The sequence below is a fragment of the Passer domesticus genome, chromosome Z (genome assembly GCF_036417665.1).
Source record: "Passer domesticus isolate bPasDom1 chromosome Z, bPasDom1.hap1, whole genome shotgun sequence".
In the NCBI taxonomy this organism is placed as follows: Eukaryota; Metazoa; Chordata; class Aves; order Passeriformes; family Passeridae; genus Passer; species Passer domesticus.
The window spans coordinates 12,068,919-12,096,114 of NC_087512.1; the positions used below are offsets into that span (position 1 = coordinate 12,068,919).

A 27,196-nucleotide genomic window follows, 5' to 3' on the forward strand; every position below is an offset into this window, starting at 1 on the left:
TTTTCTGGACTACATAGGTGTGGACTACAATTTGTGGAATTGAGAGACCTCTGCCCTTCTCCACACTGTGACCAGCTTTGTTCATGCAGTGTATGCTCCGTAGTGTGCTACAGTCATGGTTGCATGGCTGCGTAGCTCCTCCCATACAGATTAGGGCCATCCCCACCCCATGACTAAGGCCTGGAACAGAAATAAGGTTTAAAGGCTTTTCAGGCAGTAGTTATGAGGTAATCTGAAATACTTGATTTATAACTTCTCTGGTCATTTCAGGCATAATGACATGAACCCTCTGCATACTAAAGTGCTTTTAGGAATACAGTGAACATCCAGTTCTGCAGTGTACTGTCATGAGTGAGCTTCTGAAGCAGAATACAAGGAACGCTTGTCTGAATGCAGTCATAGAACTCGATCTTTCATTTTAAAAAGTGGACTAAAAATATTTAATTACCCTTAAGGATGATAAAATCCTGAGATTTGCCCATCGGTTCTTCTTCTAAAAGAACTAATGGTTTAAATTAGTTGCTCTCTCATGCAGGTAATACAGCATAGTACTCAAGTAAAACAGCCATTTCTACAAGTTCTTTTAGTTGAACAGTATTTTAAAAGCATTAAATAGTCTAGTGATATTCTCATTGAAACTATAATCAAATAGGTACCATAAAACATAAAAACCCCATATTTGGCATTTGAAAATTAAAATTTTAATGTTCTCTATTTTATTTACATATTAGTTCACCAACTAAGAAAAAAACAATTATTTAAATAGATTACTAAAATCACAGAAATACTCCATCAACATGAATTGGTAACAATCACTTAGAAGTAGATTGAAGTAGTATTCCTGAGCTTTGTAATTTTAGAATTACATTTTCCTGGAAATTCATAAATGTATAAGTATATGCTATGTGAACTCCAGATAGGTAGTTCCTTAAATTATATTTTATTTCCAAGAGAAAGTAAATAGTTGTCCCCTTGAATTAAAGAGTTGCAATGTATTTAATTAAGTGCAAAGACTTAAGGACACACTTCATTTGCAACTCCAATTATTTACCTTTATTTAAAATTGATAACTTCAAGTTATAAATGCTTAAATGATTATAGGATTGGGACCTTTTATATTAACTTGGAACAGAGGTCTGTAATACATTTTTTTCAGAATTCAGTTTACTCTCTCTGTTAATATGTGCCATTAGAACAATAGTATTTCCATTACTCAATTACCATGTTTTCCAGCACCGTCTTCACTTCTGTACTTTTAAACAAAAACACACACACTTATAAACCAAACTTTGATTTATCCAAAATTACGAGTTGTGTAGTAGTTTAAACATAAGAGATGCATTGGAAATCTCTATTAAAGACAGAGCAGTATTCAAAAAATCCTAAGCATTGGAGAGATCAGGTGCACTGGTGTAAGATTTATCCCTTTGTGCAAATAACATTTATCCAGCGCTGAAAGGGTGTGTTTATATGTCACAGGGTATTTACAGCTGTGTCCAGCTGATTCCTGGAGTCGACAGACAAGCAGTGCTTCCTCTAGAAATGAAAGAATTTTTGTCCAAGTACTGAGCAGCAAACGACATTGAGTGAGTACTAAAAGACATAGTTAATTCATGGGATATAAATGCTTCTTCATTATTATCCTGTGCTATGATTATTAAGTTTTACCTGTACAGAGGAACACCAGAAAGTCTTTCAAATTAGGACATGCTATTTCTCCAAACATTCCTTCACAACACACAATTAAAATATTTCCAGTAAATCTGGTGGCGGTGGAGCCTCAGCCTTCATTTCACCTGAACATCAGTGTTGTCCCCAGTGCTCGTCCACAAAGCCCATTTTAGAAAGCCACTCCCGTTCCGTATTTCCATCTGGAAATCCCTCGCCCCGGCAATGCTTTGAGCAGCGGGTGTTTCGGTTCCTGCGGCGCGGCCTCTCACATCCACAGAGAAAGGGCACGAGCGGCGACAGTAACTCCAGCGAGTGTCCCACCTGCAAGGGCTGCCGCCTTTGAGGGCTCAGTTTAAGGGCCCTTTCCAGGTCTGCCTCCTGCGAGGCAGCCTTTTGCAGTCCTCGTCCTCTCCACCATGCTTAGGCAGGACAAAAAGATAAACACCAAAACGTGTATTCTTTTTCCAAGAGAATCCCTTCTTCACAAATCCTCAGCGCAGGCTTAAGCGTAAACCTCGGTCTCGTTCCGTGCACCAAAAGGCAGGGAGGAGGGGGAAAATTAAAAAAGAAAAAAAAAGAGAGGGTCGTGCAGCAGTCGGAGGAGTGTGGAAGGGAGAGGAGCTACGCAGGAGAGGCTCTGCTGGGAGAGGCGAGGCAAGGCAGCCTCTCCAGCTGCAGCGGCGGAAGCAGCGCTGGTGGAGAGGGAGAGATCGGGCGAGGAGGAGGCAGCGGAGGGAAGGGGGAGGTTGCTGGTGTTTGGCGCCGGTGGAGGGAGTCATTCCTGCCGCTGCACTTCCGGTCGGCATTTTGTTCTGAGAGGGAGCGAGAGAGACACACACAGGATCCTTCCCCCTCCTCCTCCTCCTCGCCCTTCTCTCCCTCTGCCCCCCCGCTCGGTACCGACTCACCGTACCCAGGCCGCCCCTCCCCGCCCTCCTGCGCTCGCACTCTCGGAGGGAGCGGCGGCGGCGGCGGCCCCTCGGCAGCGCTGCCCCTCGGCCACCCTCCGCTCTCCCCGGCTCGGAGCGCGGCTCGGAACCGGTTCGGCGCGGCGCGGCCCGACCTGTGTTGATGTTGTGAAGCAGGCTCGGGGGGAAGGGATTTGCCTCGGCCGCACACCCCCCGGCTCTACATGTTCGCTGCACTGAGGAGGAGACGGAAGAGGAGCCAGCCCCCCTCCCGGCCCGGATTATTGTTGTTATATTATCTCCCCTCCTCCTCCTGCTCCGCGGCGGCGGCGGCGGCCCAGCGGCGGCGGCGGCTCCTCTGAGGAGGGAGGGGGGCGGATTTCTCTCCCCCTCTCTCGGATTCTCGTTGGATTCAGACGCCGATTTGCTCAGGTAATCCCCCCTCCTTGTCTCCCCTTCCCCTCCCTGCCCTCTCCAGCAGCGGGCCGGGCCTCTCAGCCCAGCGGCCCAGCACTGCCGGGAGCAGAGGGGATTAGCTGTTATCCGGGGGAGAGGGGAGTAAGTGGCAACCGGAGGTGTTTATTTCGCAGCCCCCCTTCCTGCTCGGTCGGGTTTGGCGGAGGAGGTTGGTTCGTGCCGGGCTGCCGGGAGGCCCAGGCCCGGCGGAGGGCGCAGGCCCGCCGGCCAGCGCCTTTACTCCAGCTCGGGGATTAGAAAGGCGAAGCGGCTGCTCAGTGACAGGCCTCAACCCGAAAAGAGCAGGAGGAGGAGGAGGAAACAATACAATTAGTCGCAAATGTGCACTGATCCTTTCCCATATTTACAACTTCACCTAGGGCAAGGAAGGAGGGTCCCAGCGCAGACAGCCCTCTGAAGTGGGGCAGGAGTATGTGGAGGCATAGGAGAGGAGAGACAATGTAAATACTCAGGAACAAAAATGCCACTATTACCTTATTCTTCTAACCAAGTGTGTTTTGAACATTCAAAAGTTTAAATGCTTTTGGTTTTATAATCTGCAGATGTTTCATTTCTAAATAACATTATTGATTAGTATATTAATGACTTAGTATATTTATAGCATAAAATAGTATTTGAAGGATGATTGACACAACATGAACACCTGCAGACCTAAGAAATACAGATACAATGTGCTAGGCTATCAGGTACTCCACACAATTTTGGTGTCTGTGTCCTGTATATGCTAGAGAAATATATGTTAAAGGAAGAAATACCATTTTCTGCTTCTAGCAAACGGAAAAACAGGCAAGGGATTGTGTGTAAAGTGCTGTGTTTGTGACGTTTAGGGACCAAGGTGAAGATGAGATTTTAACCAAAGTACATGAGAATCACAGGTAAATTTATTTAAGTGAGATGTGAGGAATGCTTAAAAAGTGTCATCTTTTCTTGTCAGACTATATCACTTTGAGATCACAAGGTTGTTATTGGCTGTTTGTGTCCATGATGTTTGAATATGTAATAGGCGTCATTTTTACAGGTCAACTGTATTTTGAAAATTACTGTTTATTAGTCTCAGGTCTTTATAAATAAATAGTAGCTGATTTACAATAAAGTAAATCTTGGACTTATAAGTGGTAGAATTGTAAGTGTTGCTAAAAACTCAGGCACATTTAAACAAACAACCTGTGAACTAATAAAAATACTTCAAAAGAAATTACATAGCTGCAGGAAATTTTAAAATAGAAAGTTTTCATCCTTGTAGAGAGGAATTTTGTTAGTGGCAAACGATTATTGATATTAAATAATTTGTTAAATTTTCTGCAGGGTTTTTACTTGTTCAGGTAGATTTGCTGTTATAATATGTGGTTACTATATCTAATAGAGTAACTTTCTGGTGCATTGTGTTCAGAGTCTTGTAAATGAAACTCTGCTATCGTGCCTGCCGTGTGCCCTGATACATGTTTAAAAGGGTGAAGTTAATATAGCTGTCACGTAGAAGGCGTGTTTTTAATGCTGTAAATCCGTGTAGTAGTCAGTAGCGTGTCCGTGATTTGTATTGGTCAGGGAGCAGTTTGAATTTTAAAAAGCCAGAAGATCCTGCTGAGCCCCAATCCCGGCCTCCCTTCCTCCCACTAATCTCCCATTCCTGTCTTTGTGCTGCCTGGTCCTGTTAGACACTGTTTGCAACAGGGCCTCAGGCCTACGTGCGTGGAGAGGAACCATTTACAGTTCGAAAAAGCAGCTTTTTATTTTTAAACTTTGTGAAATGCAGAGGGAGCCACTAGTCGTCTCTAACTGTCCCCACCTCGGTGTGTAACAGCGGAGTTGCTGTTTGCTTTTGCCCCGTAGTGTGCGTGGAAACCGAGTGTAACTCTGCTGCACAGGAAAGAAAGGACTGGGCAGAAGTAGTTGTAGTTCTTGGGTAGTTTTCATCATCAGGAAGCGACATTACAGCCCAAGCGTTTCTTGCGTCTATGTTTCAGGCAGCTGCTGTTCTAAGAATGTGTTTGTTAAGCTAAGAGTAGTGAACTTTTCTGACTGATTTTTCATTTAAGGAGGGTTGCTTTTAATATTCTCGATATGAGCAGGAAATGAGCTACTGTAGTTACACAGTTCCTGTCAAGTTTATATTGCCAGGGTTGTGTGGTTGTGTTTACAGCACCCTTTTTTTTTTTTTTTAAATCGGAACGTATGCACTTTTCTGGGATGAAAAATACTTGTATTTATAAACAGAAATATAAGATGTCTGGTTTTATTTTTAATTAGTTTTTTGGGTTTGTTCTTATAAGCCGTATGTGGTTAATCTTGAATTAGTTGCCTGATCAGTTTATATAGTTTTACAGAAATATTTTAAGTTGAAATATTTATAAGAAAACTTATTTTTCTTTTGAGTTGCATGTTTTAGCATATTTGAGAATGTGTGTGAAACAGGCCTGTGGCACTTTCATACTACTTTTTCCCTCATGTTAGGAGCTGCTACTGTTCCAGTGTTTATCACAACAAGTAGCTGCTTAAGGACAAAGTATTTATTTTATTGATGTTATGGAAATAAAAAAATTAATTATTCTCAAGATGTTAATTGTAACTATTATTTTATCAAAAAGAGAAAAATGCTTCTTTCTGTGTTTCATTTTGTACTTTTGCTTGATTTGTGCGTTTTGAATTTACTTCCTCTGCACAGGTTGTTTTTTTCCTCTGAATTTCTTGAACATTTTACCTAAGGTTATTCCAACAAAAATCTCTTCCTGAAATCTTTTGCTGTTGATTCAAGCTGGTTTTATACTTTTTAAAAATCAAAACATAGAAACAGGCTTGCTAGTAATATAATAGATTTTTTTTTAATTTGCAATGTTTAAGTTTTGACTTAGAAGCAACAGACGGATCAGAGAAGCAAAATTATATACCTAAGCACTTTTGAAAATCTTTGTTCTACATAAGAGCACAGGTACCCCATGAAACCTCATGCTTGAGACTCAGTGTACATAAATGTTCATACAACTCTTCTTGCAGAATCAAGGCCATAGATAGTAATTTCCTTAGGAGAGAAGCTTTTTATTTGTTTCTGTTGTTGTGTTAGTGTGATTATTAAGGTAATATAACTTTAATCCTAGAGTGTTTCATATATATAGTCCTCTACAATATAAATAAATTATATTTTGGAGGATACTAGGTGAAAAATATGCATTGATTTAAGCTAGAGATCCTATTCCTATTTTTATATGTTCAGTGGCAACTGGACTTTTATGTCTATTATATTACAAAATCTTAAACTGATTATACCACATTTATATTAATATTTCATAAAAATTGCATAAGACATATGAAGTTTCTGGATTGCTGTAACTAGAGGGAAAAATATGTACTTTTATCCTGAAAGAAATCAAGTCTTCAAATTCACAGCTTTATAATTTCTAGAAAGTATGTTAGAGAAGTGTGTAATATTAATGAATGTGTTTAATTTGGATAACAACTGTGGGCATACTTAATCAGAAAAATATGAGTAGTGATATGGCAGAATTCATTGACTGGAAGGTGTGAGGTGGGTCATCAGGCATTCGGATAGCTATTTACTATCACAAAGCACTAAGAATATTTAACGTTTGAAACAGTGGCCATTTCAGTATCATACCACTTATTTTTGATCTTGTTTTTCATTTGCATTTATTAGAAATAGTTCAGGTTAGATTAGCTTCTGATTTTGAAACATCAGCAATAATGAACACTTAGTTGCAGACATATCTGCAAAGAAATGCTTGAAATTGGTTATACCTGTGTATTGTTGCTAATAACTCTGTACAATAATGATCCCTTCAATAATATAAAATGAAGTATTCTTGAAATTAGGAAAACAAATATTTAACAATTGCAAAGTCCTTAATATAATTCATCTACATTTGTATTTTTATTTTCTTTGTATTGCAAACATACTTCAGTAGCTGATTCTGACCCCCAAAAGGTGCAAAAGAGAAGTGCTCTACATTGACATGTATGACACCCCATGAGTAAGGAAATTGCATTTGAGGAGATTGTGCAGGACCTGCGTTGTGTTTCACTTCCTGTCCCTACTGTTAACCGTGGAAAATCTCCCTAACAAAAGGGAGGGAAGAAAGGATTTTGGCCCAACTATATGTGGAAACTAAAAGGGATTCCAGTCAGGTTGAATATGGTTGTATGTGGAAACTAAAAGGGATTCCAGTCAGGTTGGATATGGTTGTATGTGGAAACTAAAAGGGATTCCAGTCAGGTTGAATATGGTTGTTAATACTGTATTTTGAGGTGATTACTTGGTCTACACAAATAACTTGAAAACAATGTAAATATCCAAGACCAGTTTTCATGTTGAAGTAATAAAAAATTACAAAAAAGTTAATTTTATGGCCTTTAGAAATTGTATCACTTTTAAGTGTAAGTAATCAAAGATCTCAGATTATTTTTATATGAGTAGATAATTAATTTTTTCATTTTATTGCTATGGTTTGATTTGAAGCGCTCAGGTTTTTGTAGCAGTGTGTATGTGTAGACATGCAATGCATTTTAGAGGAACAGTGTCAGAAAACCCTAGGCTGCAAAATAAGGGAGTCCTATAAGGAGGTAACAGAGGAGCCGGGCCTTTAACTGCAACACAGTATTCAATCCCACCCTTGCAGCCCCACTTCAGTGCCTCTTCCAGTGCAGTGAGATGCCAGCTGACCACTCTTACAACCTACTTTATGTACTCATCATTCACTGTGTAGCCTGTTGCCTTATTACCTGCTGTGTACATCCCAGTTCTTCAGGAAGGCTGAACTGTTTCCATATTTTAATTTGTAGAGTTATCTCAAAACAAGGTGCTGCAGACTTCAAAGAGTTTTGTTTTTGCACATCTGTAAAATATTTCTTCAATTTTATAGATTAAAGACTGAAATGGAATCAAAATAATGAATTAAAAACCTTATAAATCTTATCTATGGTGACATACTTTGCTCTTCAGATTTTTAAAGTTACTTTATAGCACTTAGGATGTTCATAACATTGTTTTTGTTGACCTTATTTGTAGTCATGTGTATTCTACACTTGCAACTTGTCAGGCTCACTGTTTCTCCTCCTGAAGCCTTAAGAAGTATAGAATGGGTTTTCACTGGAGGCCTTAAATACCTGTAAAATTTAACTCTTTCAATCATGCCAACAGTTGGAAAAAACCAGACTACTTGTCCTGAGAACCTAAAAAAGAATCACTGTCTATCTCTTAAAGTTTATCCGGGAAAAGAGAGAGCAGGGTAGATCATTAACTCAAATCATGCAGGAAATTAATTGTGGTTGCTACAATATCAAATACAGAGATACAAAATTATTACTGTTACTCTGTAGGATTACTAGTTCCTGTTGGAAGGTATCCTCAGCATTGGGCTGGGATTCTTAGGGATAAAGCTCTGGCTCTTGGCCTGATAATTTTTGCACTTGATGTAGAGTGCTTGAATGCCCACCTCTACACCTAGTGGTCAGACCACCGAGATATCAGTCAGTTGTCAGGCTCCTCTAAGACTATTAGTGAAGCAAGGCTGTTCTGAGGTGTAGTTAGTACATTCCTAGCCAGAAGATTGCTTCCAGGATATAGGAAGTCCAGGCCCAAGTGTGTAATTGTATCAGGCACAAAAGTTCTTGAACTTCCTTCTTCCCCTTTGGCTTTTTGTATCATGCTCAAAGCGTGGCTCAGGGGCTGTGAGTACATTTTGGAACAGGCAGAATAAGTAGTACTTTAGTCTTATTAACTTAGTTCCTTTCTGTCTTGTGCAGATTTTCTGTGAGAGTACATTTGTGGAGGGTTTTTGTTAGTTTGTTTTGTTTTGTCTGGTTTTGGTTTTGATTGTTTTTAAGAAGAATTGTTTTTCATAAATGTCAGTTTTTGGCAAAAGATATCTTGAATGTGAAACTTCTCAGTGAACTTCTCAGTTTTATTAAAATTCCTTAGTAGGAAATTTTTATGTTCTACATAACGTACCTCCTTTTACTTTGTAAGTTTGTGTTTCATGACATATATGTCCTGTGCCATATATGGGGCAGTGTTCCTGTGAATAACAAGAAACAGTATATGATCATTTAATCAATGAGTATCACAATGCACAAGGAACTAAAATATAGGTACAAGCAACTGTAACTCTGACATTTCTTAATGCTTCTGTGCTTGTTTTTGTAGTACTAACCTTTTTTCTCCCCTTTTTCCCCTCAAGCTCACTGAATAACAAACATATGTCGGTGATAATGCAATCTCTATCTCTCATGTCTGAACTTAGTCTTTCCTCTATGCTGACCTCAGAAAGGATGAGGTTGCAAATACTCCATCTCTGAAATTTTGTTTTCAAGTCTTATGACTTAATAATACTCTCTGAGTTTCTTTCATGTTATTTTCCATTCAGATGTGTTGCTTTCTCTTTTTCTTCAGATGTTTTCTGGATATTGAGAATAGGAGGAAGAATTTGGAGGGCTCTTACCAGATGCTATGTACAGCAGCTGAGTTTAAAAAATTGCTGTAGAAAAGATAATCTGGAACCTGCTTTTTCTAGTGTAAAAACTGGACAAATTTTGATGAGATTTTCATGAGACTGTCTTGAGAACTTATGGGGAGTTCTTTGTGAAGATCTAAAATATTTTATTTTTAAAAAAAATTTGTTGTTACTTTTTTTCTGAAGGGAAAATTTTAAATCTGCTTGGTGATGTGTTTGTTAAGTTTCTAGTTAAGACTAAGGTGATGTAATTGCTTTTTACTGTGTGAATGCTATATTTGCTTTTTTTCTTTCTTTTGAATTAATGGAAAATGGATTTTTTCTTCTAGCGTGCTCAGTAATGGTTGTCTCTTCCTGGCAGTTTCTTTTAAAAACGCATGTTGAGGCATAACATGTAACATAGCACAACTTCATTTATCCTGTTAAAATTTGGCAGTCACAAGGATGTGAAGCATTGCTTAACAGAGTTACTAGCTGACTTTAAGAATGCATGTTACTCATTGCATGTAGGTAGGACTGGTTCTCCTCTGTTTCCTGGGTACTGATGTACTATGTAAAGGCAATGATTTTACTTCTGACTTTGCTAAACTTCAGTCATTTGGGCCAAAATCTTCCTTGCTGAATGAATGCCCTTTATTGACTTATTATCTGAATAATGTTTAAAGTGAGCATAGTTCATTGCCTTCTAAGGATAGTGATGGAGGAAAAAATATTTTAAAATTACTCCTGACCTTTTTTTCAAGCTGTTCTTTGGGAAAAAGAGTTTAGAATTTCAGTGTGAAATAACTTTTTGCATTAAGGATATACATTTAGTTGCCATTTGAAAAGTTTTCAGAAAATTTGGCATATTATTAGTGTCTAAAAAATTCCTGATTGTAGGCACCATTGTTGGAAAAACTTTGTTTTCCACACAACTTTCTGTGCACAGCAGAAATTTCTTTAAAAGTTCTAAGCAGTGAGATAGATGTACAAACTCTTAGTTTTATGGTTTCCATTCTCTGCTTATCCACAATGCAGATTATTAATTTAAGTGTGTAAAAGACAAGAAGTAAAATTGCAGATGGATGGAGAAAGAGAGCAGTGGACTGGAATTGGACTTAGATGGATGGGGAGGGAATGGAGTTTGAAGGGTAGGAGTTGGTAGAAGGCAGGAGCTTTGAAGTTCTTAAGAAGCAGGGCTATTGCTTAAGATGATCAGCACATCTCCTATGAAGAGAATTGGGAATGTCTGAAGAAAAGACTCTGGGGAGAGACTTCATAGCACTTCTCAGTAGTAAGTGGGGCATTTCACAAAAGCTGGAGAGGGATCTTTTACAAGGGCATGTAGGGCATGTAGTGCTGGGACAGCAGAGAATAGCTTTAAGATGACAGAGGGAAGGTTTAAATTAGGCCTTATGAAGGCATTTCTTATTGTGAGAGTGGAGAGACGATGTGTTGCCCAGAGAAATTGTAGCTGCCCCATCCCTAGAAGCGTTCAGGGCCAGGTTGGATGGGGTTAGTGGAAGGTGTATTTGTCCATGGCACGGAGGATGACCTTTGAGGTTCCTTCCAACTCCAGATTCATTCTATTGTTCTATGAAATGACTGAACTATAGTGACTGGATGAAGGAGCTGGTGGGGCAGACACAAATGCCCTTAAGATAGATAAAGGAAGAGCTGTGAAACAGCCTTACCAAAAAGCAAAGGCAAAAATATACTGTGGATTTGCTTGTACAGTCAGAGAAAGCAGTTCAGGGATGAGAACGGATGGGAAGTGTGTTCTTTCTGAGAGAGGCCAGAGAGGGGAAGGAGAAGAATTGCCTGAGAAGCCAGAAGAAGAAAATAAGGATTGGCTGGGCAAACAAGTATTATTTCACACAGAGGAATTCATTGTTTGAGTCCTTTTTTTTTTTCCCCTAAACTGAGAAAATTACTTAAGGGAAAAAAAAAAGCTCAGAAATTTGGACAACTGCTTTTAAGAGCAAATGATAGGAGGTTCTGTAGTTCAGATTACCTGTATAGGTATATGTGCCACCTTTATGAATGCATTGTGGTATTCTTAAGTCTGTAATCCCTTTTTTACTGACAGCAGGATATCTATTCCAGCGATTGTGTACAATAAGTTGAATTGTGTTTTTAATTTTTTTAAAACAACAGGTTTTATGATTATCTCCAAGTATTTGCCTTAGATATTATTGATTCTGCCTTGGAGAAAGGGATAAACTCTAGAGATTGCTTTCACTCCTGTCTTTTATGATTAAACATTTCTGATTTTCTTTGGTATTCAGTGTGTAGCCTTTTTCCTGAATTGTTTTGTGTCATGAAGCCCTGCTCCACAGACAGAAGTCTTAATTTTCTCGTAGGGTTTTCTGTGGGCTGTACTGGAATATTGTAATTCCACAATTAAGCTCCACAAATGCTTATTTTAAAAATCTTCTTGACGGTAGTATGTAATCACGTAAGTTGAATACTGAAATACTGAGATGAAGAAGCTGGTCTTCATTATCTTTGGAAGTCTAACTGGAACAACTATAGAACCTTAATTTTAAATTAACTGGCTTTTTTTTAATCATTTATATGGTAATAGTAGAACAGATTTTGTTAATTTTGGGTACAAATATGACTAATCAGTGCTTGTTCAAATTAGGCTTTGGAGCCTGCAGGATAAAAGGAACACAGAAATATTTGCCATTGGTAATAAAAATAAAATGAGATTCCCAAGAGTGATGTGTTTCTGTTTCCTGCTATCTGATCTGAAGCTTCTTTCCCTTTGTAATTTCTTTGTTTTTACTTGGATTTGAAGTGTCATATGTACAACAGACCTTACAGCCTCACAAATAGACTCTGATTCATTTCCAGAGCAGATCCCTCCTGTAAGCTGGAGGAAGATTGGGCCTAGGGATGGCAGAGAAGTGTTACGCAATTACATAATCCAAGGACCGTGTCAGAATTCTTGGAGGCAAGGGACATTTATTAACTTTTGATTGACTTTGCAAAGATTTTCAGCCTGGAGGTGTGGGATTTCCTGTAAAAGTCTAGAAACTTTTGAGTCAATACTCAGAAAAAGTAATGTATTAGTATTTGTTGATAGCAACTTTTCAATGCTGAATGCTCTGCTTTAGGGGATTTTTTTAAAGTCATGGCTCTAACATTTTTAATAGTAAGAGTTTTAACATACAGCTATGTTAGTGTGATGCATTTCTAAGCATTGTCTTGTAAAATAGCTGTTAGAGTGCAATAAGTGAAATTTACAGTCTTGATTTCTACATCATAAGAAGATATTGGAGTGAGATCAAAAAGGGACTTTGTTGTGATACTGCTATTGAAAAGGTCACCCCTTGAATGTCAGTCAAAAGGTTGAGATTGAGAGATGCAAAATGGAACTTAGGTCCTCTGGTGCTAAGTAAGGGATCCATATTGGTTAGTTGATACAAAACAGATATTTTTACATCCCGGAGTTCAGTTTGAATCACTTTATTTGAAAATTGTATTCTCGCCTTAATTTTTTTTTTCCCTGTTCTAATTAATTTTCTTTGCACTGTGATGTAGTATTCCTTCAGCAGGAGGAGAAGGAAATGGTCACCTCCCCATAAAATATAAAGGCAGTCAAAGACACTTAAGAGATAGTGACAAATGCATGTTTGAATGTCCTGCTACTGGGGAGGATTGCACAATCTGTCTGATACCTCAAGCAAGTGTTCAATCTCTGTCCTCCTGATGTTTTAAATGAAGTGTTGAGGGCTGTAGGTAGTACACAGTGCCAAGTAATCCATTTGTGTTAGTTATGTTGAAAGCATGTTTATGACTGACTTTCTTACTCTGAAGGTCTTGCCCAGACTTACGCGTAAAACAGGTGTTGAACTGCTTGGTACTGACCTAGACTCAAGCAAGGTTGTAGGGGAGCTTTTCTGGTGATAAGTTAGGTGACTAATGGCTTGGAGAGTTGTAGGAACACACTGTGCACTCCAGAGTCACTATTATAAAAGGTTATTTAGAGTTATGACTCTGCATATTTACTCACTGGGGTAATTCCCTCTGGCGTTCTATCTAGCATGATGTAAAATTTGGTCATGTTATTTTCAAAAATAGGTAATTTATTTTTACCATGGAAAATATAAATAAAATATTTGAGGAATTGAAATGAAAATGGAATGGTTAAAAGACTGTTTTGTCTGTAATTCACTAAATATCCTTACATGAACAGGCCGTCATACTACTGGAAAGTAAACATTCTCAGTTTTCACATCATACTATAGCTTTAGCCTGCAACCTGGAGAAAGAATAATGAGAACCATTTATGTAATTTTGTGGTGTATTAAATGCTTGCCTTGAACTAGTAGACTTCAGAATAGGAATTCCCTCTTTTTTTTTTTTAATTTGTGTTTATTCCTGGCAAATCTTTTTCCTAGACTCAGAGTAGACATAGGATGTCATGGAATTAAACAAATTCCTAATCATTTCTTGGTAAACAATTCATCAGTGAAGTCTTATAAAAAGCTCTGTAGGTGGACTTCTGAAAATTCAACACAAGTCCTGATAATCTGAAGGTATTACATGCTCATTTACAGTGAATGTTCAATTGTGTATATGTAGCATGTGGCAATTGCACATAACTTGGGTTAATTTAAACCTGTTTCATTGCTGGCTAAGGAAGGTTGGATTAATTTGCATTTTTCATGAGCATTATGTACAGTTATTGAAAATCAGCTGATGCACAGTTGACTAGACAGTGTAATCTACTTGGACTAATCAGCTTGTCCAAGTGTGGCTGTCACTCCATGTAGCCCAATGTAAAATTTGGGTGAGAACAGTATTTGCCTGAAATAAAAACATTTAAGGTCTACTATCTGCCCCTACTTACTGATACAGGTGTAAATTGGAGCAAGTGTTTTGGGAAGGACAAATAGAATGGATGAAATCCTCATTGTAAAATACGCAAATTTTGTAATTCTGATAGAAGATATCATAAAGCTTGTTATAGATATAGCAGGTAATTATTTTAAACAAGAACAGAAACATTGGTTTTATGATGATGCTTAAATACTTATGCTATTTTGTGATGAATCAAACAAAAGTTAGAAAATTTACATACTTTAGTTTTAAGGGTGACCCTGTAGAAAACAGCATCAGTAACCAAAGGCATTAAACTGGCTGTACAGAACTTAGAAGTTTTATTTGCAAAAAGACAGTTACCCTGATAGGAAGAATTTAGTTTACTTTCATGTGCATGATTATGATTTATAAACATTCTGTAAATCAAGTTACATGCAGGTTCATTCATAATGCTTTAAAATTGTACTTTTGCAAATGGATTACTTTCAGTAATCCAGGGTTTACACAGATGTGATTACTAAAAATTCATATCAAAGTATTTGGTTCCTTAAATAAGAAATAACAAGAACCTTAATGTTAGGGTATTAACATACAATAGAATATTTATTTTATTAACTCAATTATTATAGTAGTAAATAGCGGGTGCACACAAGACAAAATAGTTTCTTTTTATTTTTAGAGAAGACATAATAATTTTTAGGCTAGATTTGCCCATTAAGGGTAACAGTTGCTTTGTGATCCTTAGTATTGTTCTGTGGTTAATTTGGTTTTTTTCCATAATCATTGTTAATGGTTTCATGAATCTTTGTAAGTTAAAGATGTTTGTATTTTGGGGGAATGACGGGGGAGTGAGTTGTGGTCTGGAGTGCTAATTGATGAAATGTAGTGGTGGGCTCCCAGTTGTGATTGCTTTGCAGTAACTCTCTGAACTCTGAACATAGTTTAATCAATTCAGCACTCATTTAGCTTACTAACACACTTATCAGTGGTGTGTTAATTAGCATCAGATAACTTGAAAGATTTTTTTAAATAGAAAAACCTGTGTAAAATGCTTCTGTATTTGTTTGGGTAATAACTCAGATACTTGTCCTCTGGAAAAGTGGAGAGTTGTCTTTGAGAATTCACCTTAAAATCTTTTAGAAATAAGAATTACCTGCTTGACAGCATCTTAGAAAATGTAGAAGAGGGTGTTTGTTATGAGTAAAGTAGAAATAATTAGCAGTGGGGGGAGCTCAAGTTCCTTGTAATATGAATCGAAGACACGAATATAAGTGAATGTTGGATTATGTGAGGTAGGAGTTCAATACTATACAGAATACTACGGTCAGTATAAATTTGTGTTTTACACACTAGTATTATCGTGTGTGCCAAAGCATGCAGGTAATAATCTCAAACATTTGGCCTGGGAAGGCCACTTGTGATTCTGCAGGCTCTAATTTATGGTCTCCCATGGCAACTGTTAAAGAGGAAAAAAAGGATTATGAATTAAGATGTGTCCCACAATCATATCCTGTGAGTTTAATGTGAAGAAGGTTTTTTTTTCTGGATATAAACAACCTGTTCACACAGGAACAGATCTTTACCTTGCTGCTCAGGTGCCCTACTCTTTGTTGTATATTTAATCACAGAGATTGGTAAATTAGCAATTATTCTGTTGGAAAACAGGACAAAAACTCAGTACTTTCATGGCCTGGACAAGTGGCTACTAATGATTAGTGTGCCTGCCGGTATAGGTGCCTTGGCATCCAAAGCTGCTATTACTATTAGCTATTCCTTATTTCTACTTTAGTGTGTGTATATGTCAGATTTGAGGCAAATCTAAGCTGTTTGAGACCTGATCTGTTTGAGATGCTTCTGGTTTATCTTAGATGACGTGTGAGTGAAATTAGAAGGGTGCCATCCTTAATTTTTGATGCTTCTGAGTTGTTAGAATATTCCCAAAAAGATGTGTAGTTTCTATGTCCCCTTTGTGCTAAAATAACTTTCAGTCTGGAAAAAACGCAAATGGATTCTAGCAAAGCTGCAGAGAATTGAGAAGAAACTCCAAAATGAGCTTGTGACTTGAGAAATAATGTTAATGTTTCACAGCAGAAAGATTGAGCTATCGCTCTAAAAGGTGCATGTTATCACCTGCATCTCAGGAAAGACTGCAATGATCAGCTTTAGTCTTCTCTCAAAGGTACTGCCCTGAACATATATATTTCTAGCAGTGCTGTGGTTTGCATTTTATTCTGTGTTTTTATTAGCATTCATCAGCGATTTATGATTGGCGAACAGCTGTAGCTGTACTTGTCTTGTAAGTCAGTGAGCTGAAAATCATAGAACACTTATTTTAGGATATTTATGTTTAGTTTTAAAGTAATTAGAAGATACAATGATAATAATTAAATTTTAGGAGGGTTTAATTATTTTTTTCAAGATAGGTAAAATTTAGCTCAGTTGACTGTAGCATGCTGATGGTAACACCAAGGTTGGGGATTTGATCCCCATATGGACCATTAATTTATGAGCTATATTATGATCCTTGTGGGTCTTCCAACTCAGAATATTCTGTGATCCTTTGTGACACTTCAGATATAACTTACCTCTATTTTGAAGTCCACTCCCTTCCTAGAAAAAGGGAACATGTAATTGCAAATTATTCTAGTTCGACAGGTTATGAAAATAAAGTGCTCAGCATCCAATTGTGTGACTTCTGTTAAAAAATTAAACATGACTCACTAATCTAGTCTTCACTTTATTCATTAATTTGATTATCTGCATGGTCAGTTATGATTATCCTTGTATTTGTAATGTATGGTTCACCTTTACCTTGGCAACAGCTGGGACAATAGTGGTGTCTGAATTCTTGTCAAAAGTTTTGTATAAAAGCCTCAGTGAAATTGAGAGCTGTAATTAGGCTTCTCTTGCACAGTAGTGAGGTTCAAACCTTTAAGAGATGGTTGTCAATTAGAATGTAGTACCCAGAGAATAATAATCTTTTATGTTCTTCTATATAAAAGATGAAGAAGAACATCTGTGCGTTGTCAGGAATGGAAAGATTCAGTGTGGATTTTTGTGGTGTGACCCTGTGAGGTCTAATTGAACCTTCATGAAGTAGTTCTTGGGCCTTTGCCTTAAGCCCACAACACAATCACCTGTGCAGCCTGGAACTTGGAACTGTGTACCTGGCCTAAGACATACTTCTTTTGCTCATCAGTTTAGAATTTAGAGATTTAGATATAGGAAGCACATGGATTTTTATTTCATCAATCAATGGTATCTGCAGCTCGTAGAAATAAAGTTCAGAAATGGGAAAATGAAAATGTTTCAGTTTTGGTCATTAATTGATGACCAACTTTCTGATATTGGAAGGTGTGACTTATTTATATAAATATGGAAAAATTAGTTGCTGTATATGAATGAGTAGAGATGCATTTGCAGTGTATTTATCCTCTCTCAGGTTTTACCAGCCATTTCTTTGAACAAGTATTGCTAAGAGCACTATTTTCTTTCATGTATTAATGGGTTTTTGTCATGTTTTTTTATTTGTCAGCTTCATTGACTCCTTGCTTCTATAAGTGAGAGCTTATATGTGTGACATAATTAGAATATACTTTCTGGAAAGGCCATGTAATTACTTTAGTAAGTGAAGTTGAAAACAGGCTTAACTAAACATAAACCAAGCTGCTCTTACACTGAGACTTACATTACTGCATTTCTGTGATGTCTCTGATTAGTTTAAATATCTACTTTTCAGAAAAGTGTAGTCGTTTTTTATTAGTAAGGGCTTGCTCATCTCTCTCTTTTCCCTCACTTCCCTATAATTTTGCAATTGGCTATTTAATCACTAACTCTTATAAGCTAGTGAAGAAGCCACATCATGAAAGGGTGCTCAGGGAGTACAAGCAAATAAAAATCTTTCTTGTCCCGTTTCTTTGGAGCATTGACAGAAGGTATTGGTTGAGTGAATTATGAATGAGGCTGAAGCTTTGCAAGTATGTGACATGAACTAGATGGTCCATTTCTCACCTTGCAAAATACAGAGAAATGTATTTTGATGTCAGTGAGTTGGGTAGGTTTGTGGGAGAAAACTTGGTTTCTGAGGGAGCATTTGTTGTTGATTTGCAATGAATTTCATTGTTTGTTTTGTGGTATTGCAGTGCTTGATTAAAATATTTATAAATTATTTGGGAATACTTACTTTCAAAATATGTTGCTAAATTAGATCTTGAGAGGTGTTTTGGCTGATTGGAAGACATTAACAACTTACACATTTCAATATAATAGAACAGATAATAATGCCAGGATCTTTTATTTTCTTGGGTTTTGGGGTAAGATGGATTAACATGTATGAATGTGTTGTCCTGTTTTCTTACATATATTAAGTTTTAGCAGTTATATGATCTCTTGAGAACTTTCTCTGTTTGGAATGTACAGTTTTTGATGATACTCTGCTCTAAAACGGAACAGAAACAGTGTATGGCATCTCTGGTTTTTGGAAATCTTACATTAGTAAAAATCCTTAATTTGACTTTTGAAAATAACGTAGTGATATTTGTGGGGAAAATTCAAATCAAAGTGTGCTAGAGTGCAATTGTAGAATGTAATTAAAGTGTTCTATTTCAGAAATAATGTAATGTTACAAAGCTGAAACAACTAAGTTATGTTTTTTTAAATTAAAGTTGATATAAATGGAAATATTTTCTAAGATGTGTCCACTTTGACATATGAAAGTGTTCAGTGAAGCACTCTTAATTTAAAAAATTCTCATTGAGTTACATGGATAGGTGTTTGGGAAGAGCATAAATATTTTCTCTCTAGCCACTAAAGGTGAGACAGGTAGGATTTTCACCAGTGTCTCCCCCCTGTACTATGTTTATAGGGGTCTCATACACTGTATTGTTATGTGAATAATGTCCTAAAACTTCTGGCCATTAAATTATTTCTATTTCTGTACGTGTATAAGTAGCTAGTAGTAAGATATCTTCCTGTCTTGTATGCTTTTTGCTTTTCCATTTATTTTCTAGATCCTATTGTGGTCCATTTTAGAGAGCCTTAGACAGCTTTGATCTCATGGATTATTTAAAATTTTTGCTAAATAGGCAGGTTTGTTAAGATATTGCAGGAGATGCCAAGGACTTAGGTGAAGATTCAGTTGCCTTGGCACAAAGCATGGTTTTTTGGGTTGGTTGGTTTTTTTTTTTTTTTTTTTTTTTTTTTTTTTTTACCAGATACGTTTTTGGAAAATACAAGACACAGAGAATTAAGGTGGCCTTAAGTCTGTGGTTCAGTTTGATATCTCTCATCCATAGCGCTGTCTGCTATATTTTTTTTGGCCAGGTTCATATGGCAGAACAATTGTAATATGAACATCTGTCATTTTTCATCTCCCCAGTTTTGAGCGTGCTACATTTAAGTTTCCCTAAGCTAAAAACAAGTACTCTGGATGCAATGATTACATCAAGACCAGCTAGGTATACTGTGGTAATCAATGAAGTTTAGCTGAATTTACTAATTTCTTATATTGTAAAATTGGTGGTTTAATTATTCTGATTTGACAGCATAATACTAGGGAAGCATAAAGACTATAAATCCAAGCCTTTATGATGCAAAATAAAATCTCTCTTTTCAGATCAAGGAAGTTTATTAGGAATGACCATGCTTAGTTAGTGCACACCCTCTTCTAAATTATAGAATAGGTACTTTGTTTATCTGAAGAGCAATACTTTTTTCACAACAGGTAGTGCAGAAGCTTTGCAATTACATTAAATGAGTCTATTAAACTAGTTGATTCAGAGCTGTTGATTGTAGTGAGAAATAGCTGATATGTATAGCTGTGATCTTCTGACTCTCCAAAACTGGAAAATAAGGAAAAATGCTTTTACTCAAAATTAATTAATGAAACCTCCTTATCAAGTTTTATTGACATTTTGTGGTAAGAGCCTCCTTAACACTGTAATTTAATTTGAATCAGTGAAAAGGACAGTTTTTCAAAAGATTAAATATCTGTGGTAATACTGTTGTATGCAGTCACTACATATTGACTGAAGAGTTCTTTCTGGATTGTATAGCTTTCCCTTCCCATATTTTGTGTTTGAGGTGGGAAGTACAGTTTTGCATTAGTTTTAAATCATATTACCAAATAGATTGTCAAGTGCAGGAGTTTAACTGTGAAAAACATTAATGAAATCTGAAATCCTCTAATAATTTTCTAGTTTTTAGTTCTTCTTTAGACATAATTTTGATATTGCTTGCCCAGCTACCCTTGTAACTACGGCTTTGATTAACTGAAACTAAAAAAGTTTTTATTTAGGTACTGTTACTGGTTATAAATTTTTATGATTAGCTTGATATCATTAACCTTGCTTGCATTATCTATCTGCGTGTGTGTCTGTATATAATACAAAGAGAACTAACAAATGTATCATTTGAAAACTGGTTTGAGTACCAGGCAGAAAAAACCCCAGGCAGTCAAGCTGTGATTCTTAACAAAAAATGTATTGATTCCTGAAAAACAGCCTTTCAGAATATTTGATTATTTCACTATGATGATGTCAGTTATCTTTCAGTCTGTGTTCTGAAACAATGGGGAACATAAATTACTGTGTTGGAAATCACTTTATGATTTTTCAATAAATAATCTATTCAACTGATATTAAACCAGTGAGAGACATACTATATGTCAGTGTTAATGGTAGTCACTCTTCTTTGCACTTGAAGTTGTCTCTGAGTATAATTTCACAGCTTTTCAAGTTCTTAGCTTGAACAGTGTGCAAAACAGTACAATTATGTAGAAGGTGATATAACTAAAAAAGCTGGGGGAAAAACCCTTTTTAAAAGGTTTGCGACTTTTAAATTTTCCAGTACCTTCAGTAGAGAGTCGACCTGGCTAGTTAGGGGTCATACCCAGCTTTGAATCACAGAACTGTTTTGGTTGGAAAAGACTTCCTAGATGGAGACCAACTGTAGATTGAGTTCAGCCATTCCATAGCTTACACAACTTGTGCCTTTTGACTCTTGAAATTGTGTGACTGATTAATTGTTAATTAAATTATTAAGAAAGAAATTGTTAAGAAACACTTCTTCTAACTACTGCTTGAGAGACCTTGGTTGCATTGTAGCAGAAATGTTGTCAGTAAGAAATTTTTAAGTTAACCACTAGAATAGCAATACACTGTGTTGACATGCAAACTGGTATATTAAAGAATGTATTGCTATATTCTGTTAGTTAGGCCTTGCTTTAATCATATATTTTGCATTTGACTTGGGATTTTCTGTGTGCTGAATAGGTCTCTCACTGAATTCTTGTGTAAGTTTATGTGTTGTATTTGCAGGGCCCCTAGGCAAAGGAAGGAATGATGAATCTGACTCCATGTTCTCAGAAGGCTAATTTTTTATTTTATGATATTATATTAAAGAATACTAAAGTATACTATACTGGAGAATGCAGAAAGGATACTTACTGAATGCTAAAAGATAATAATGAAAACTCATGATTCTCTCCAGAGTCCTGACATAGCTTGGCACTGATTGGCCATTGAGTCAAAATAATTCACAGCAGAAACCAGTGAAACAATCACCTGCTGATAAATGATCTCCAACCACATTCCAAAGGAGCAAAACACAGGAGAAGCAAATGAGATAATTATTGTTTTCCTTTTTCTCTGAGGCTTCTCAGCTTCCCAGGAGAAAAATCCTGGGTGAAGGGATTTTTCAGAAAATATGAATGTGACAGTTATATTTTTTAAAAAGTCTTATGTTAAGAGGTGAAGATAACTACATGCAGTAGTACGTGCTTCTCCCTGTTCACCACATCTTCTATTAATCAGTCATGTCTGCCTACCACCCTTTAAAGCTCAAGACAACTTTCTGCTCCTTTACATGCCAGTGAATACATCTGCAGGATCCATAAATATTCCTGAGAAATATTTCTATTGAAGCCCAGGCTGTACTTGCCCCTTCATTGAAGTACTACTTAATTTCTAGTATTTACTGGTGCTGTTGTTTGTGAGTAATGAATCATCTTGGGGTCATTAAGCTTTTTGAAGAGGATTACTTGACAGTGTTGGGAGTTCGTGCCAAAATATTCCTGACGTTTTACACAGATGTTATGCTTTAGAAGGCCTGTATGCTTAATTTGGAGTTTTGAGGTCAGTCTGAGCACAGAATATAATTCAAGTTAGAGAAGAGCTTGCCTTTCATATCTGAAATAAGAACCTGTATAAAATTAGCCATTTTCAATTAACAGTGAGGATTAAATTGAAAGTGTGCCATATATTCTTTGCAACGTTGCGTGGGTTAAATATCTACATATATACACAGAAGTTTCAGACCTCCACTGTAAATTGTTTTCAGTCAGTTTATTCAATAGACCAAAACAAATGAACTGTTAGGGTTTACTTGGCAAGTGGAATATCAAGTATAGTTTGACTTTGGTTCTTCAGAGGGCAGCATGGGTAATCCTTCTACAGTATAAAAGTAGAAACCATGATAATTTTACTGACTTTCCAGTCTGCAGTAGTAGTAACTTGGTGAAGTCTTAAGTGTTTTTCTCTTAAGTAGTACCAGTGAAAATGGCCAGAGGTTCCAGGGTTGTTATGCTGCTGTGCTGCAGTGTAAGGTAAGGTTTCATGGATTCTGCCAAACAATATTATAGAAATTCTTCAATGACCTAAATGTATTTTAGTGATCATATGTTTTCATTTTATAGTGATTATAGTTTATGGTTTTATTATAGGTAGATAAATTTATATATTGTCAGGTATGTGGGGACAGTCAGAGTGTTTGACAGTTGTTGAACACTGTGATATGAGTATTTGAAGTGACCAATTTCCCCATATGGACCAAATTGCAATAAGATGGTAGAAACAGGTGAAACAGAAATTACGTGCTTTGGATCACTGGGTAGTCTCTGGAGCAGCTGGAGTTGAGAGGCCTTTCATCAGAGTAATTTTCAACATTGATTATAAAGTTGCCATGAACCTTTTCTCTCTTTGTGTGGGTTTCATTTCTTTACCTGGGGGGGGTGGGGGGGGGGTGGGGTGGGTGTTGTTTGGTTTTGTTTTTCTTTGTAGTTATATTTCTGAGGTTTTGTGTACATCTCAGGTTTAAATTATTACTCTAATATTTATGAATTTGGAAATACAAATAAATAGGACAGAATTCCCTCTATCTCTGCTCTCAAACATTATCTCGTTTTCTCACCACTGCCTCCACCGACACTGACATTGATGTGCTGTATTGCTGGTATCCTGTCTTAAGAGGGAGCAAAAAGAGCGGGATTAATCCTAGTTTCTATTGGTGTTTATCTTTGCATGAAGCAGTGGGACAGTATGGAAGGAAAGTGAAAGGCTAGTGGATAGAACTGAGAGAAAAGTAAAGCAGTAAGAAGTAAAATAGTTGAATTTGAGAAAAAGTTTTTTTGTAAAACAATATTTTGAAGAGTTGCTGGTTTACAACAGTAGTAGGAAAGGAAATATATTTGCTTTTTTTCTTTAGAGGTTGGAAATATACAGAAAAAGGCAAATGGAGATAAAGAAATGGTTAGCACCTTTCTGCTGTTTCTCAGTCCAGCTCCTAATAGCTTTAGAAAATTAATTAGAAAATTTGAAATTTCTTGAGTACCCCCTTTCAGGATTAGGTCATCTCATTCTTACCGTCCTGTTTGTGTACTATATTGTGCTGTCTCATTGAAATGAATAATGAATTGGAGACAGTGCTGTGAGAGCAGTAGCTTTTAGTGGCAGTCAGTTCAGCTGTTACATGGAACTTTATCCTGTGCTTTGTGTCAGCACCTTTAGTGCTACTACTCTCACTCAGCATCTCCCATTCTCAGGTTGTCCTGCATTTATTGTTTTGTATGTTAATTTCTATTTACTCTTTCTGTTTCTTGATGTGTTAATTTACAGAAGGCTATGAGACTAACTTTTGTCAACTGATGCTATTTCATGCTCCTTTTTTTGTTTATGTACACAATACAGTAAATTGTTAAAATTCTTTTAGACTGTGAACTGTCTAAATTTTAAATATATTAATAATTCTGAAGTAATTTAGATTCCAGCTTTAATCTAGCCTACAATACAAAATGTCTTTAATCTAGTCTACAATACAAAATGTTTATAAAATTGCCACACTAAATCAAAAGTAAGTGAAACTGAAATATTCACGATGTATAAAACACATGTTTTCTAGGCCTAAACTTCCATTGTCAAAGTATGATAGCGTAATGTTTTTGTATATTAACAGAGAGAGGCTTGTTTGCACTTTTGCTATATTTGAGTTGCAAAGCTGCAGGAAGTCAGCTATGACCATATTTCAGCGGGTGCACAGCAGTCTGAAGAAAAGACCTAAACCAGAATATTGGCAATATAAACTCATTCAGCAATTTCTCAGGAAAACAATCAATTCCATACCTGAAATAAGTAGTTTTTCAGAAGTGGTGAAAGAGTAAGCTGATCTCCTCAGCTATGTGGCTGCCTTCTAAACCAAAAGTTGCAATAAGTCTCAGGAAAGATGGGGTAATTTGTGGGTTAATAAAATAGGTAAATACAGTTATGTTTACAAATGTCATGGTTAAATCTATCCCAGCTAAAACCAGCACCTTCGTGTATACAAGCCGTACCTTGCTCAGGATAATCAGCAAGTGTTCTATGCTTTTTAAGGAGAATATAGTTCAAAAAAGATACCAGAGTGGAGAACACAAAGGACTTGTGATGTATCTAGGAAATTTACTTTGTATACAGAAGACAGAACAAAGCATTCAAAGCATTTGACTGTTAGTATGAGAGGAGCAAATGATAGAGGAGGCTGGCCTTATTGACAGTGTGGAGGAGATGGAATGAAGTGTGATGTGAGACAAAGCGTGTAAGTGCTACGGGAAAAACCACAAAATCTTGCAGCTGTAACATTGTGGGGTAGATATGGAGGCTAGTTGAAGACAGAAGATAAAAAGGTGGGCTCAAAATGCCATAATGACAGTTGTAACAATTAATTACTCTGTAGGGCGTGAAGACAAAACCGGTCTGAAAACACAATGTAAATGACACAATCAGCTAAAATAAAAGATGACCGAGTGGAGCAATTGTGGCAGAGGGCTACTGAGATGGTTGGGGGGCTGAAGCATGAAATTTAGTAGTAAGAATCTGAGGTTTGGTTGTCGTGGTGAAGAGAAGGCTAAGAGAGGGATTGAAATGCTTTCTTTAAAACGTGGCTGATAATGACCATTTATGTAGAAGGCAAGGCAGACTCCTCTGAGGGGCAAAACAAAAGAAGCAACAGCTGCTGTTGCAATAAGGGAAATGCTGACTGGATTTAGCTGGAAAAAATTCACAGTGAATCCCCATTCTTGAAAGCAGATTTTTATTAGCATGGTCCTTAGTAACCTGGACATAACTGAGATTGCTCTTTTAGCAAAGGGTTGGTCCCTTTGACAGTAAATGGGCTAATTTTTTGCCAGCTTCTGTTTAGAATCATTGTCTTTACTTAGTAGCAGCAGGAGGTACTGAGAGAAAGCTTTGTTAAAATACTGCTCAAGTTCATTCTTACTTGGTTTATGTATTCAAGGTAATCCACGTGTGAATACAAAGTTTCATCTAACTGTAACATTTGGTAGTTACTTGCCTGTCTGAGGTGAGTTACAAGGTGCCTCTCATGGATTTGATGGAATTAGATATTTCAGTTAGACAAAGATGTTAATCTAAAAGGTAGCTTTTAAAATATAATTTCAGATTTCTAGATCTGATTTACTGTGATTGCATATCCAGTGTTTGAAATTCTATGTTTAAATGATGAAAGAAAGAGTACTAAAGTAAATCATTGTACTAAAATGATTTACCTAGAGGTGTTTCCTGCTGGGTGTTACTCAAAGCAGTCATAATTAGAAGCTCTGTTTTTTCCTAATATTTTTATTCTTTATTTCCAGTTCTTATGGATGTACCTTTTTTGTAGATGGAAGCTATTGCTGTGTCTTAAACTCAATGCTCTTTCACAGTAGTGATAGCTAAAGAATATAATTTGGTATTTTCTAAAGGACATACTTTATTTTAGCTAGTGAAAAGTTATATGCCAGTTAAGAATCAAATTTTGTAGGTTAGCACAAGAAGGAATGCACTGTAATGTAAAGCAGTGTTAGACATTAAAAGATAGTTATAAGGAAATAAGAGTTCTGAAAGATGAATCCACAAGCTCTATAAAATAGAAGCTTGTTAAAAAACCATGAACAAAAAGAGTTAGCACTGGTGTGTATAAAATTGCTATCTATTGTCAGCATATGGAAGATTTGGAATACCTGTCAGGATACATTTAATGACCTTGAGAGCTGTGGAAATAGAGGTAGGATAAAATTCGAGTGTGAAATATTGGTACATTTGAAGATTTATTACTAGAAATTATGCTATAATCAGACAGCTTTTTGCATGGTATATCAGAGGAAGCATAAGATTTGTGTGTATTAATGTTTTTACAAAATACTTAGTCCTCTGCAAAAACACACTATTAAAAAGCATATGCAGTTTTTTAATCTATCAGAAGAGGCATGTCTTTGTAGAAATATTCAAGTATCAGTATATGCATTGACATGCAATGTATTGGTGTGTGATCCTTATGGGCTCAGGAAAATAATGAGATGGTAAAGTGTGGAGGATAGTAAGAAGGTTGGGAAAATTTATTTTATGCAAAAACTTATTTTCGTAGCAAAGGGTTCTCAGCATAAGTTACAGCGCAGCCAAGCTAATTTAAACTAATTATAACTAATTTGTTTACATGACTTCTGGGCTACAGCTGGCTCATGTCTGACAAGCTCTGAGTGTTTACAAGTGGTACTCTTAATATTTGACCTACTCATGCAGCAATTCCCAAGCCATTTTTCTCTCTTGTTCTATTTCTGAG

At 36.7% G+C, this 27,196-nt stretch overlaps 1 protein-coding gene across 5 annotated transcripts in view; it reads left to right on the top strand.

Annotated features, from left to right (window-relative positions):
- The window catches only part of NIPBL (NIPBL cohesin loading factor), a 156,753-nt gene that overhangs the window by 7,811 nt on the left and 121,746 nt on the right, over nucleotides 1-27,196 (top strand). For 4 of the 5 annotated variants that reach the window (XM_064404069.1, XM_064404074.1, XM_064404073.1 and 1 more), the window contains exon 3: nucleotides 1,480-1,586. The gene's annotated coding sequence lies outside the window, so the exon portion shown is untranslated. Of the gene's footprint in view, nucleotides 1-1,479; nucleotides 1,587-2,478; nucleotides 3,012-27,196 lie in introns of those variants that run through there. The other variant, XM_064404071.1, reaches the window with a different exon arrangement.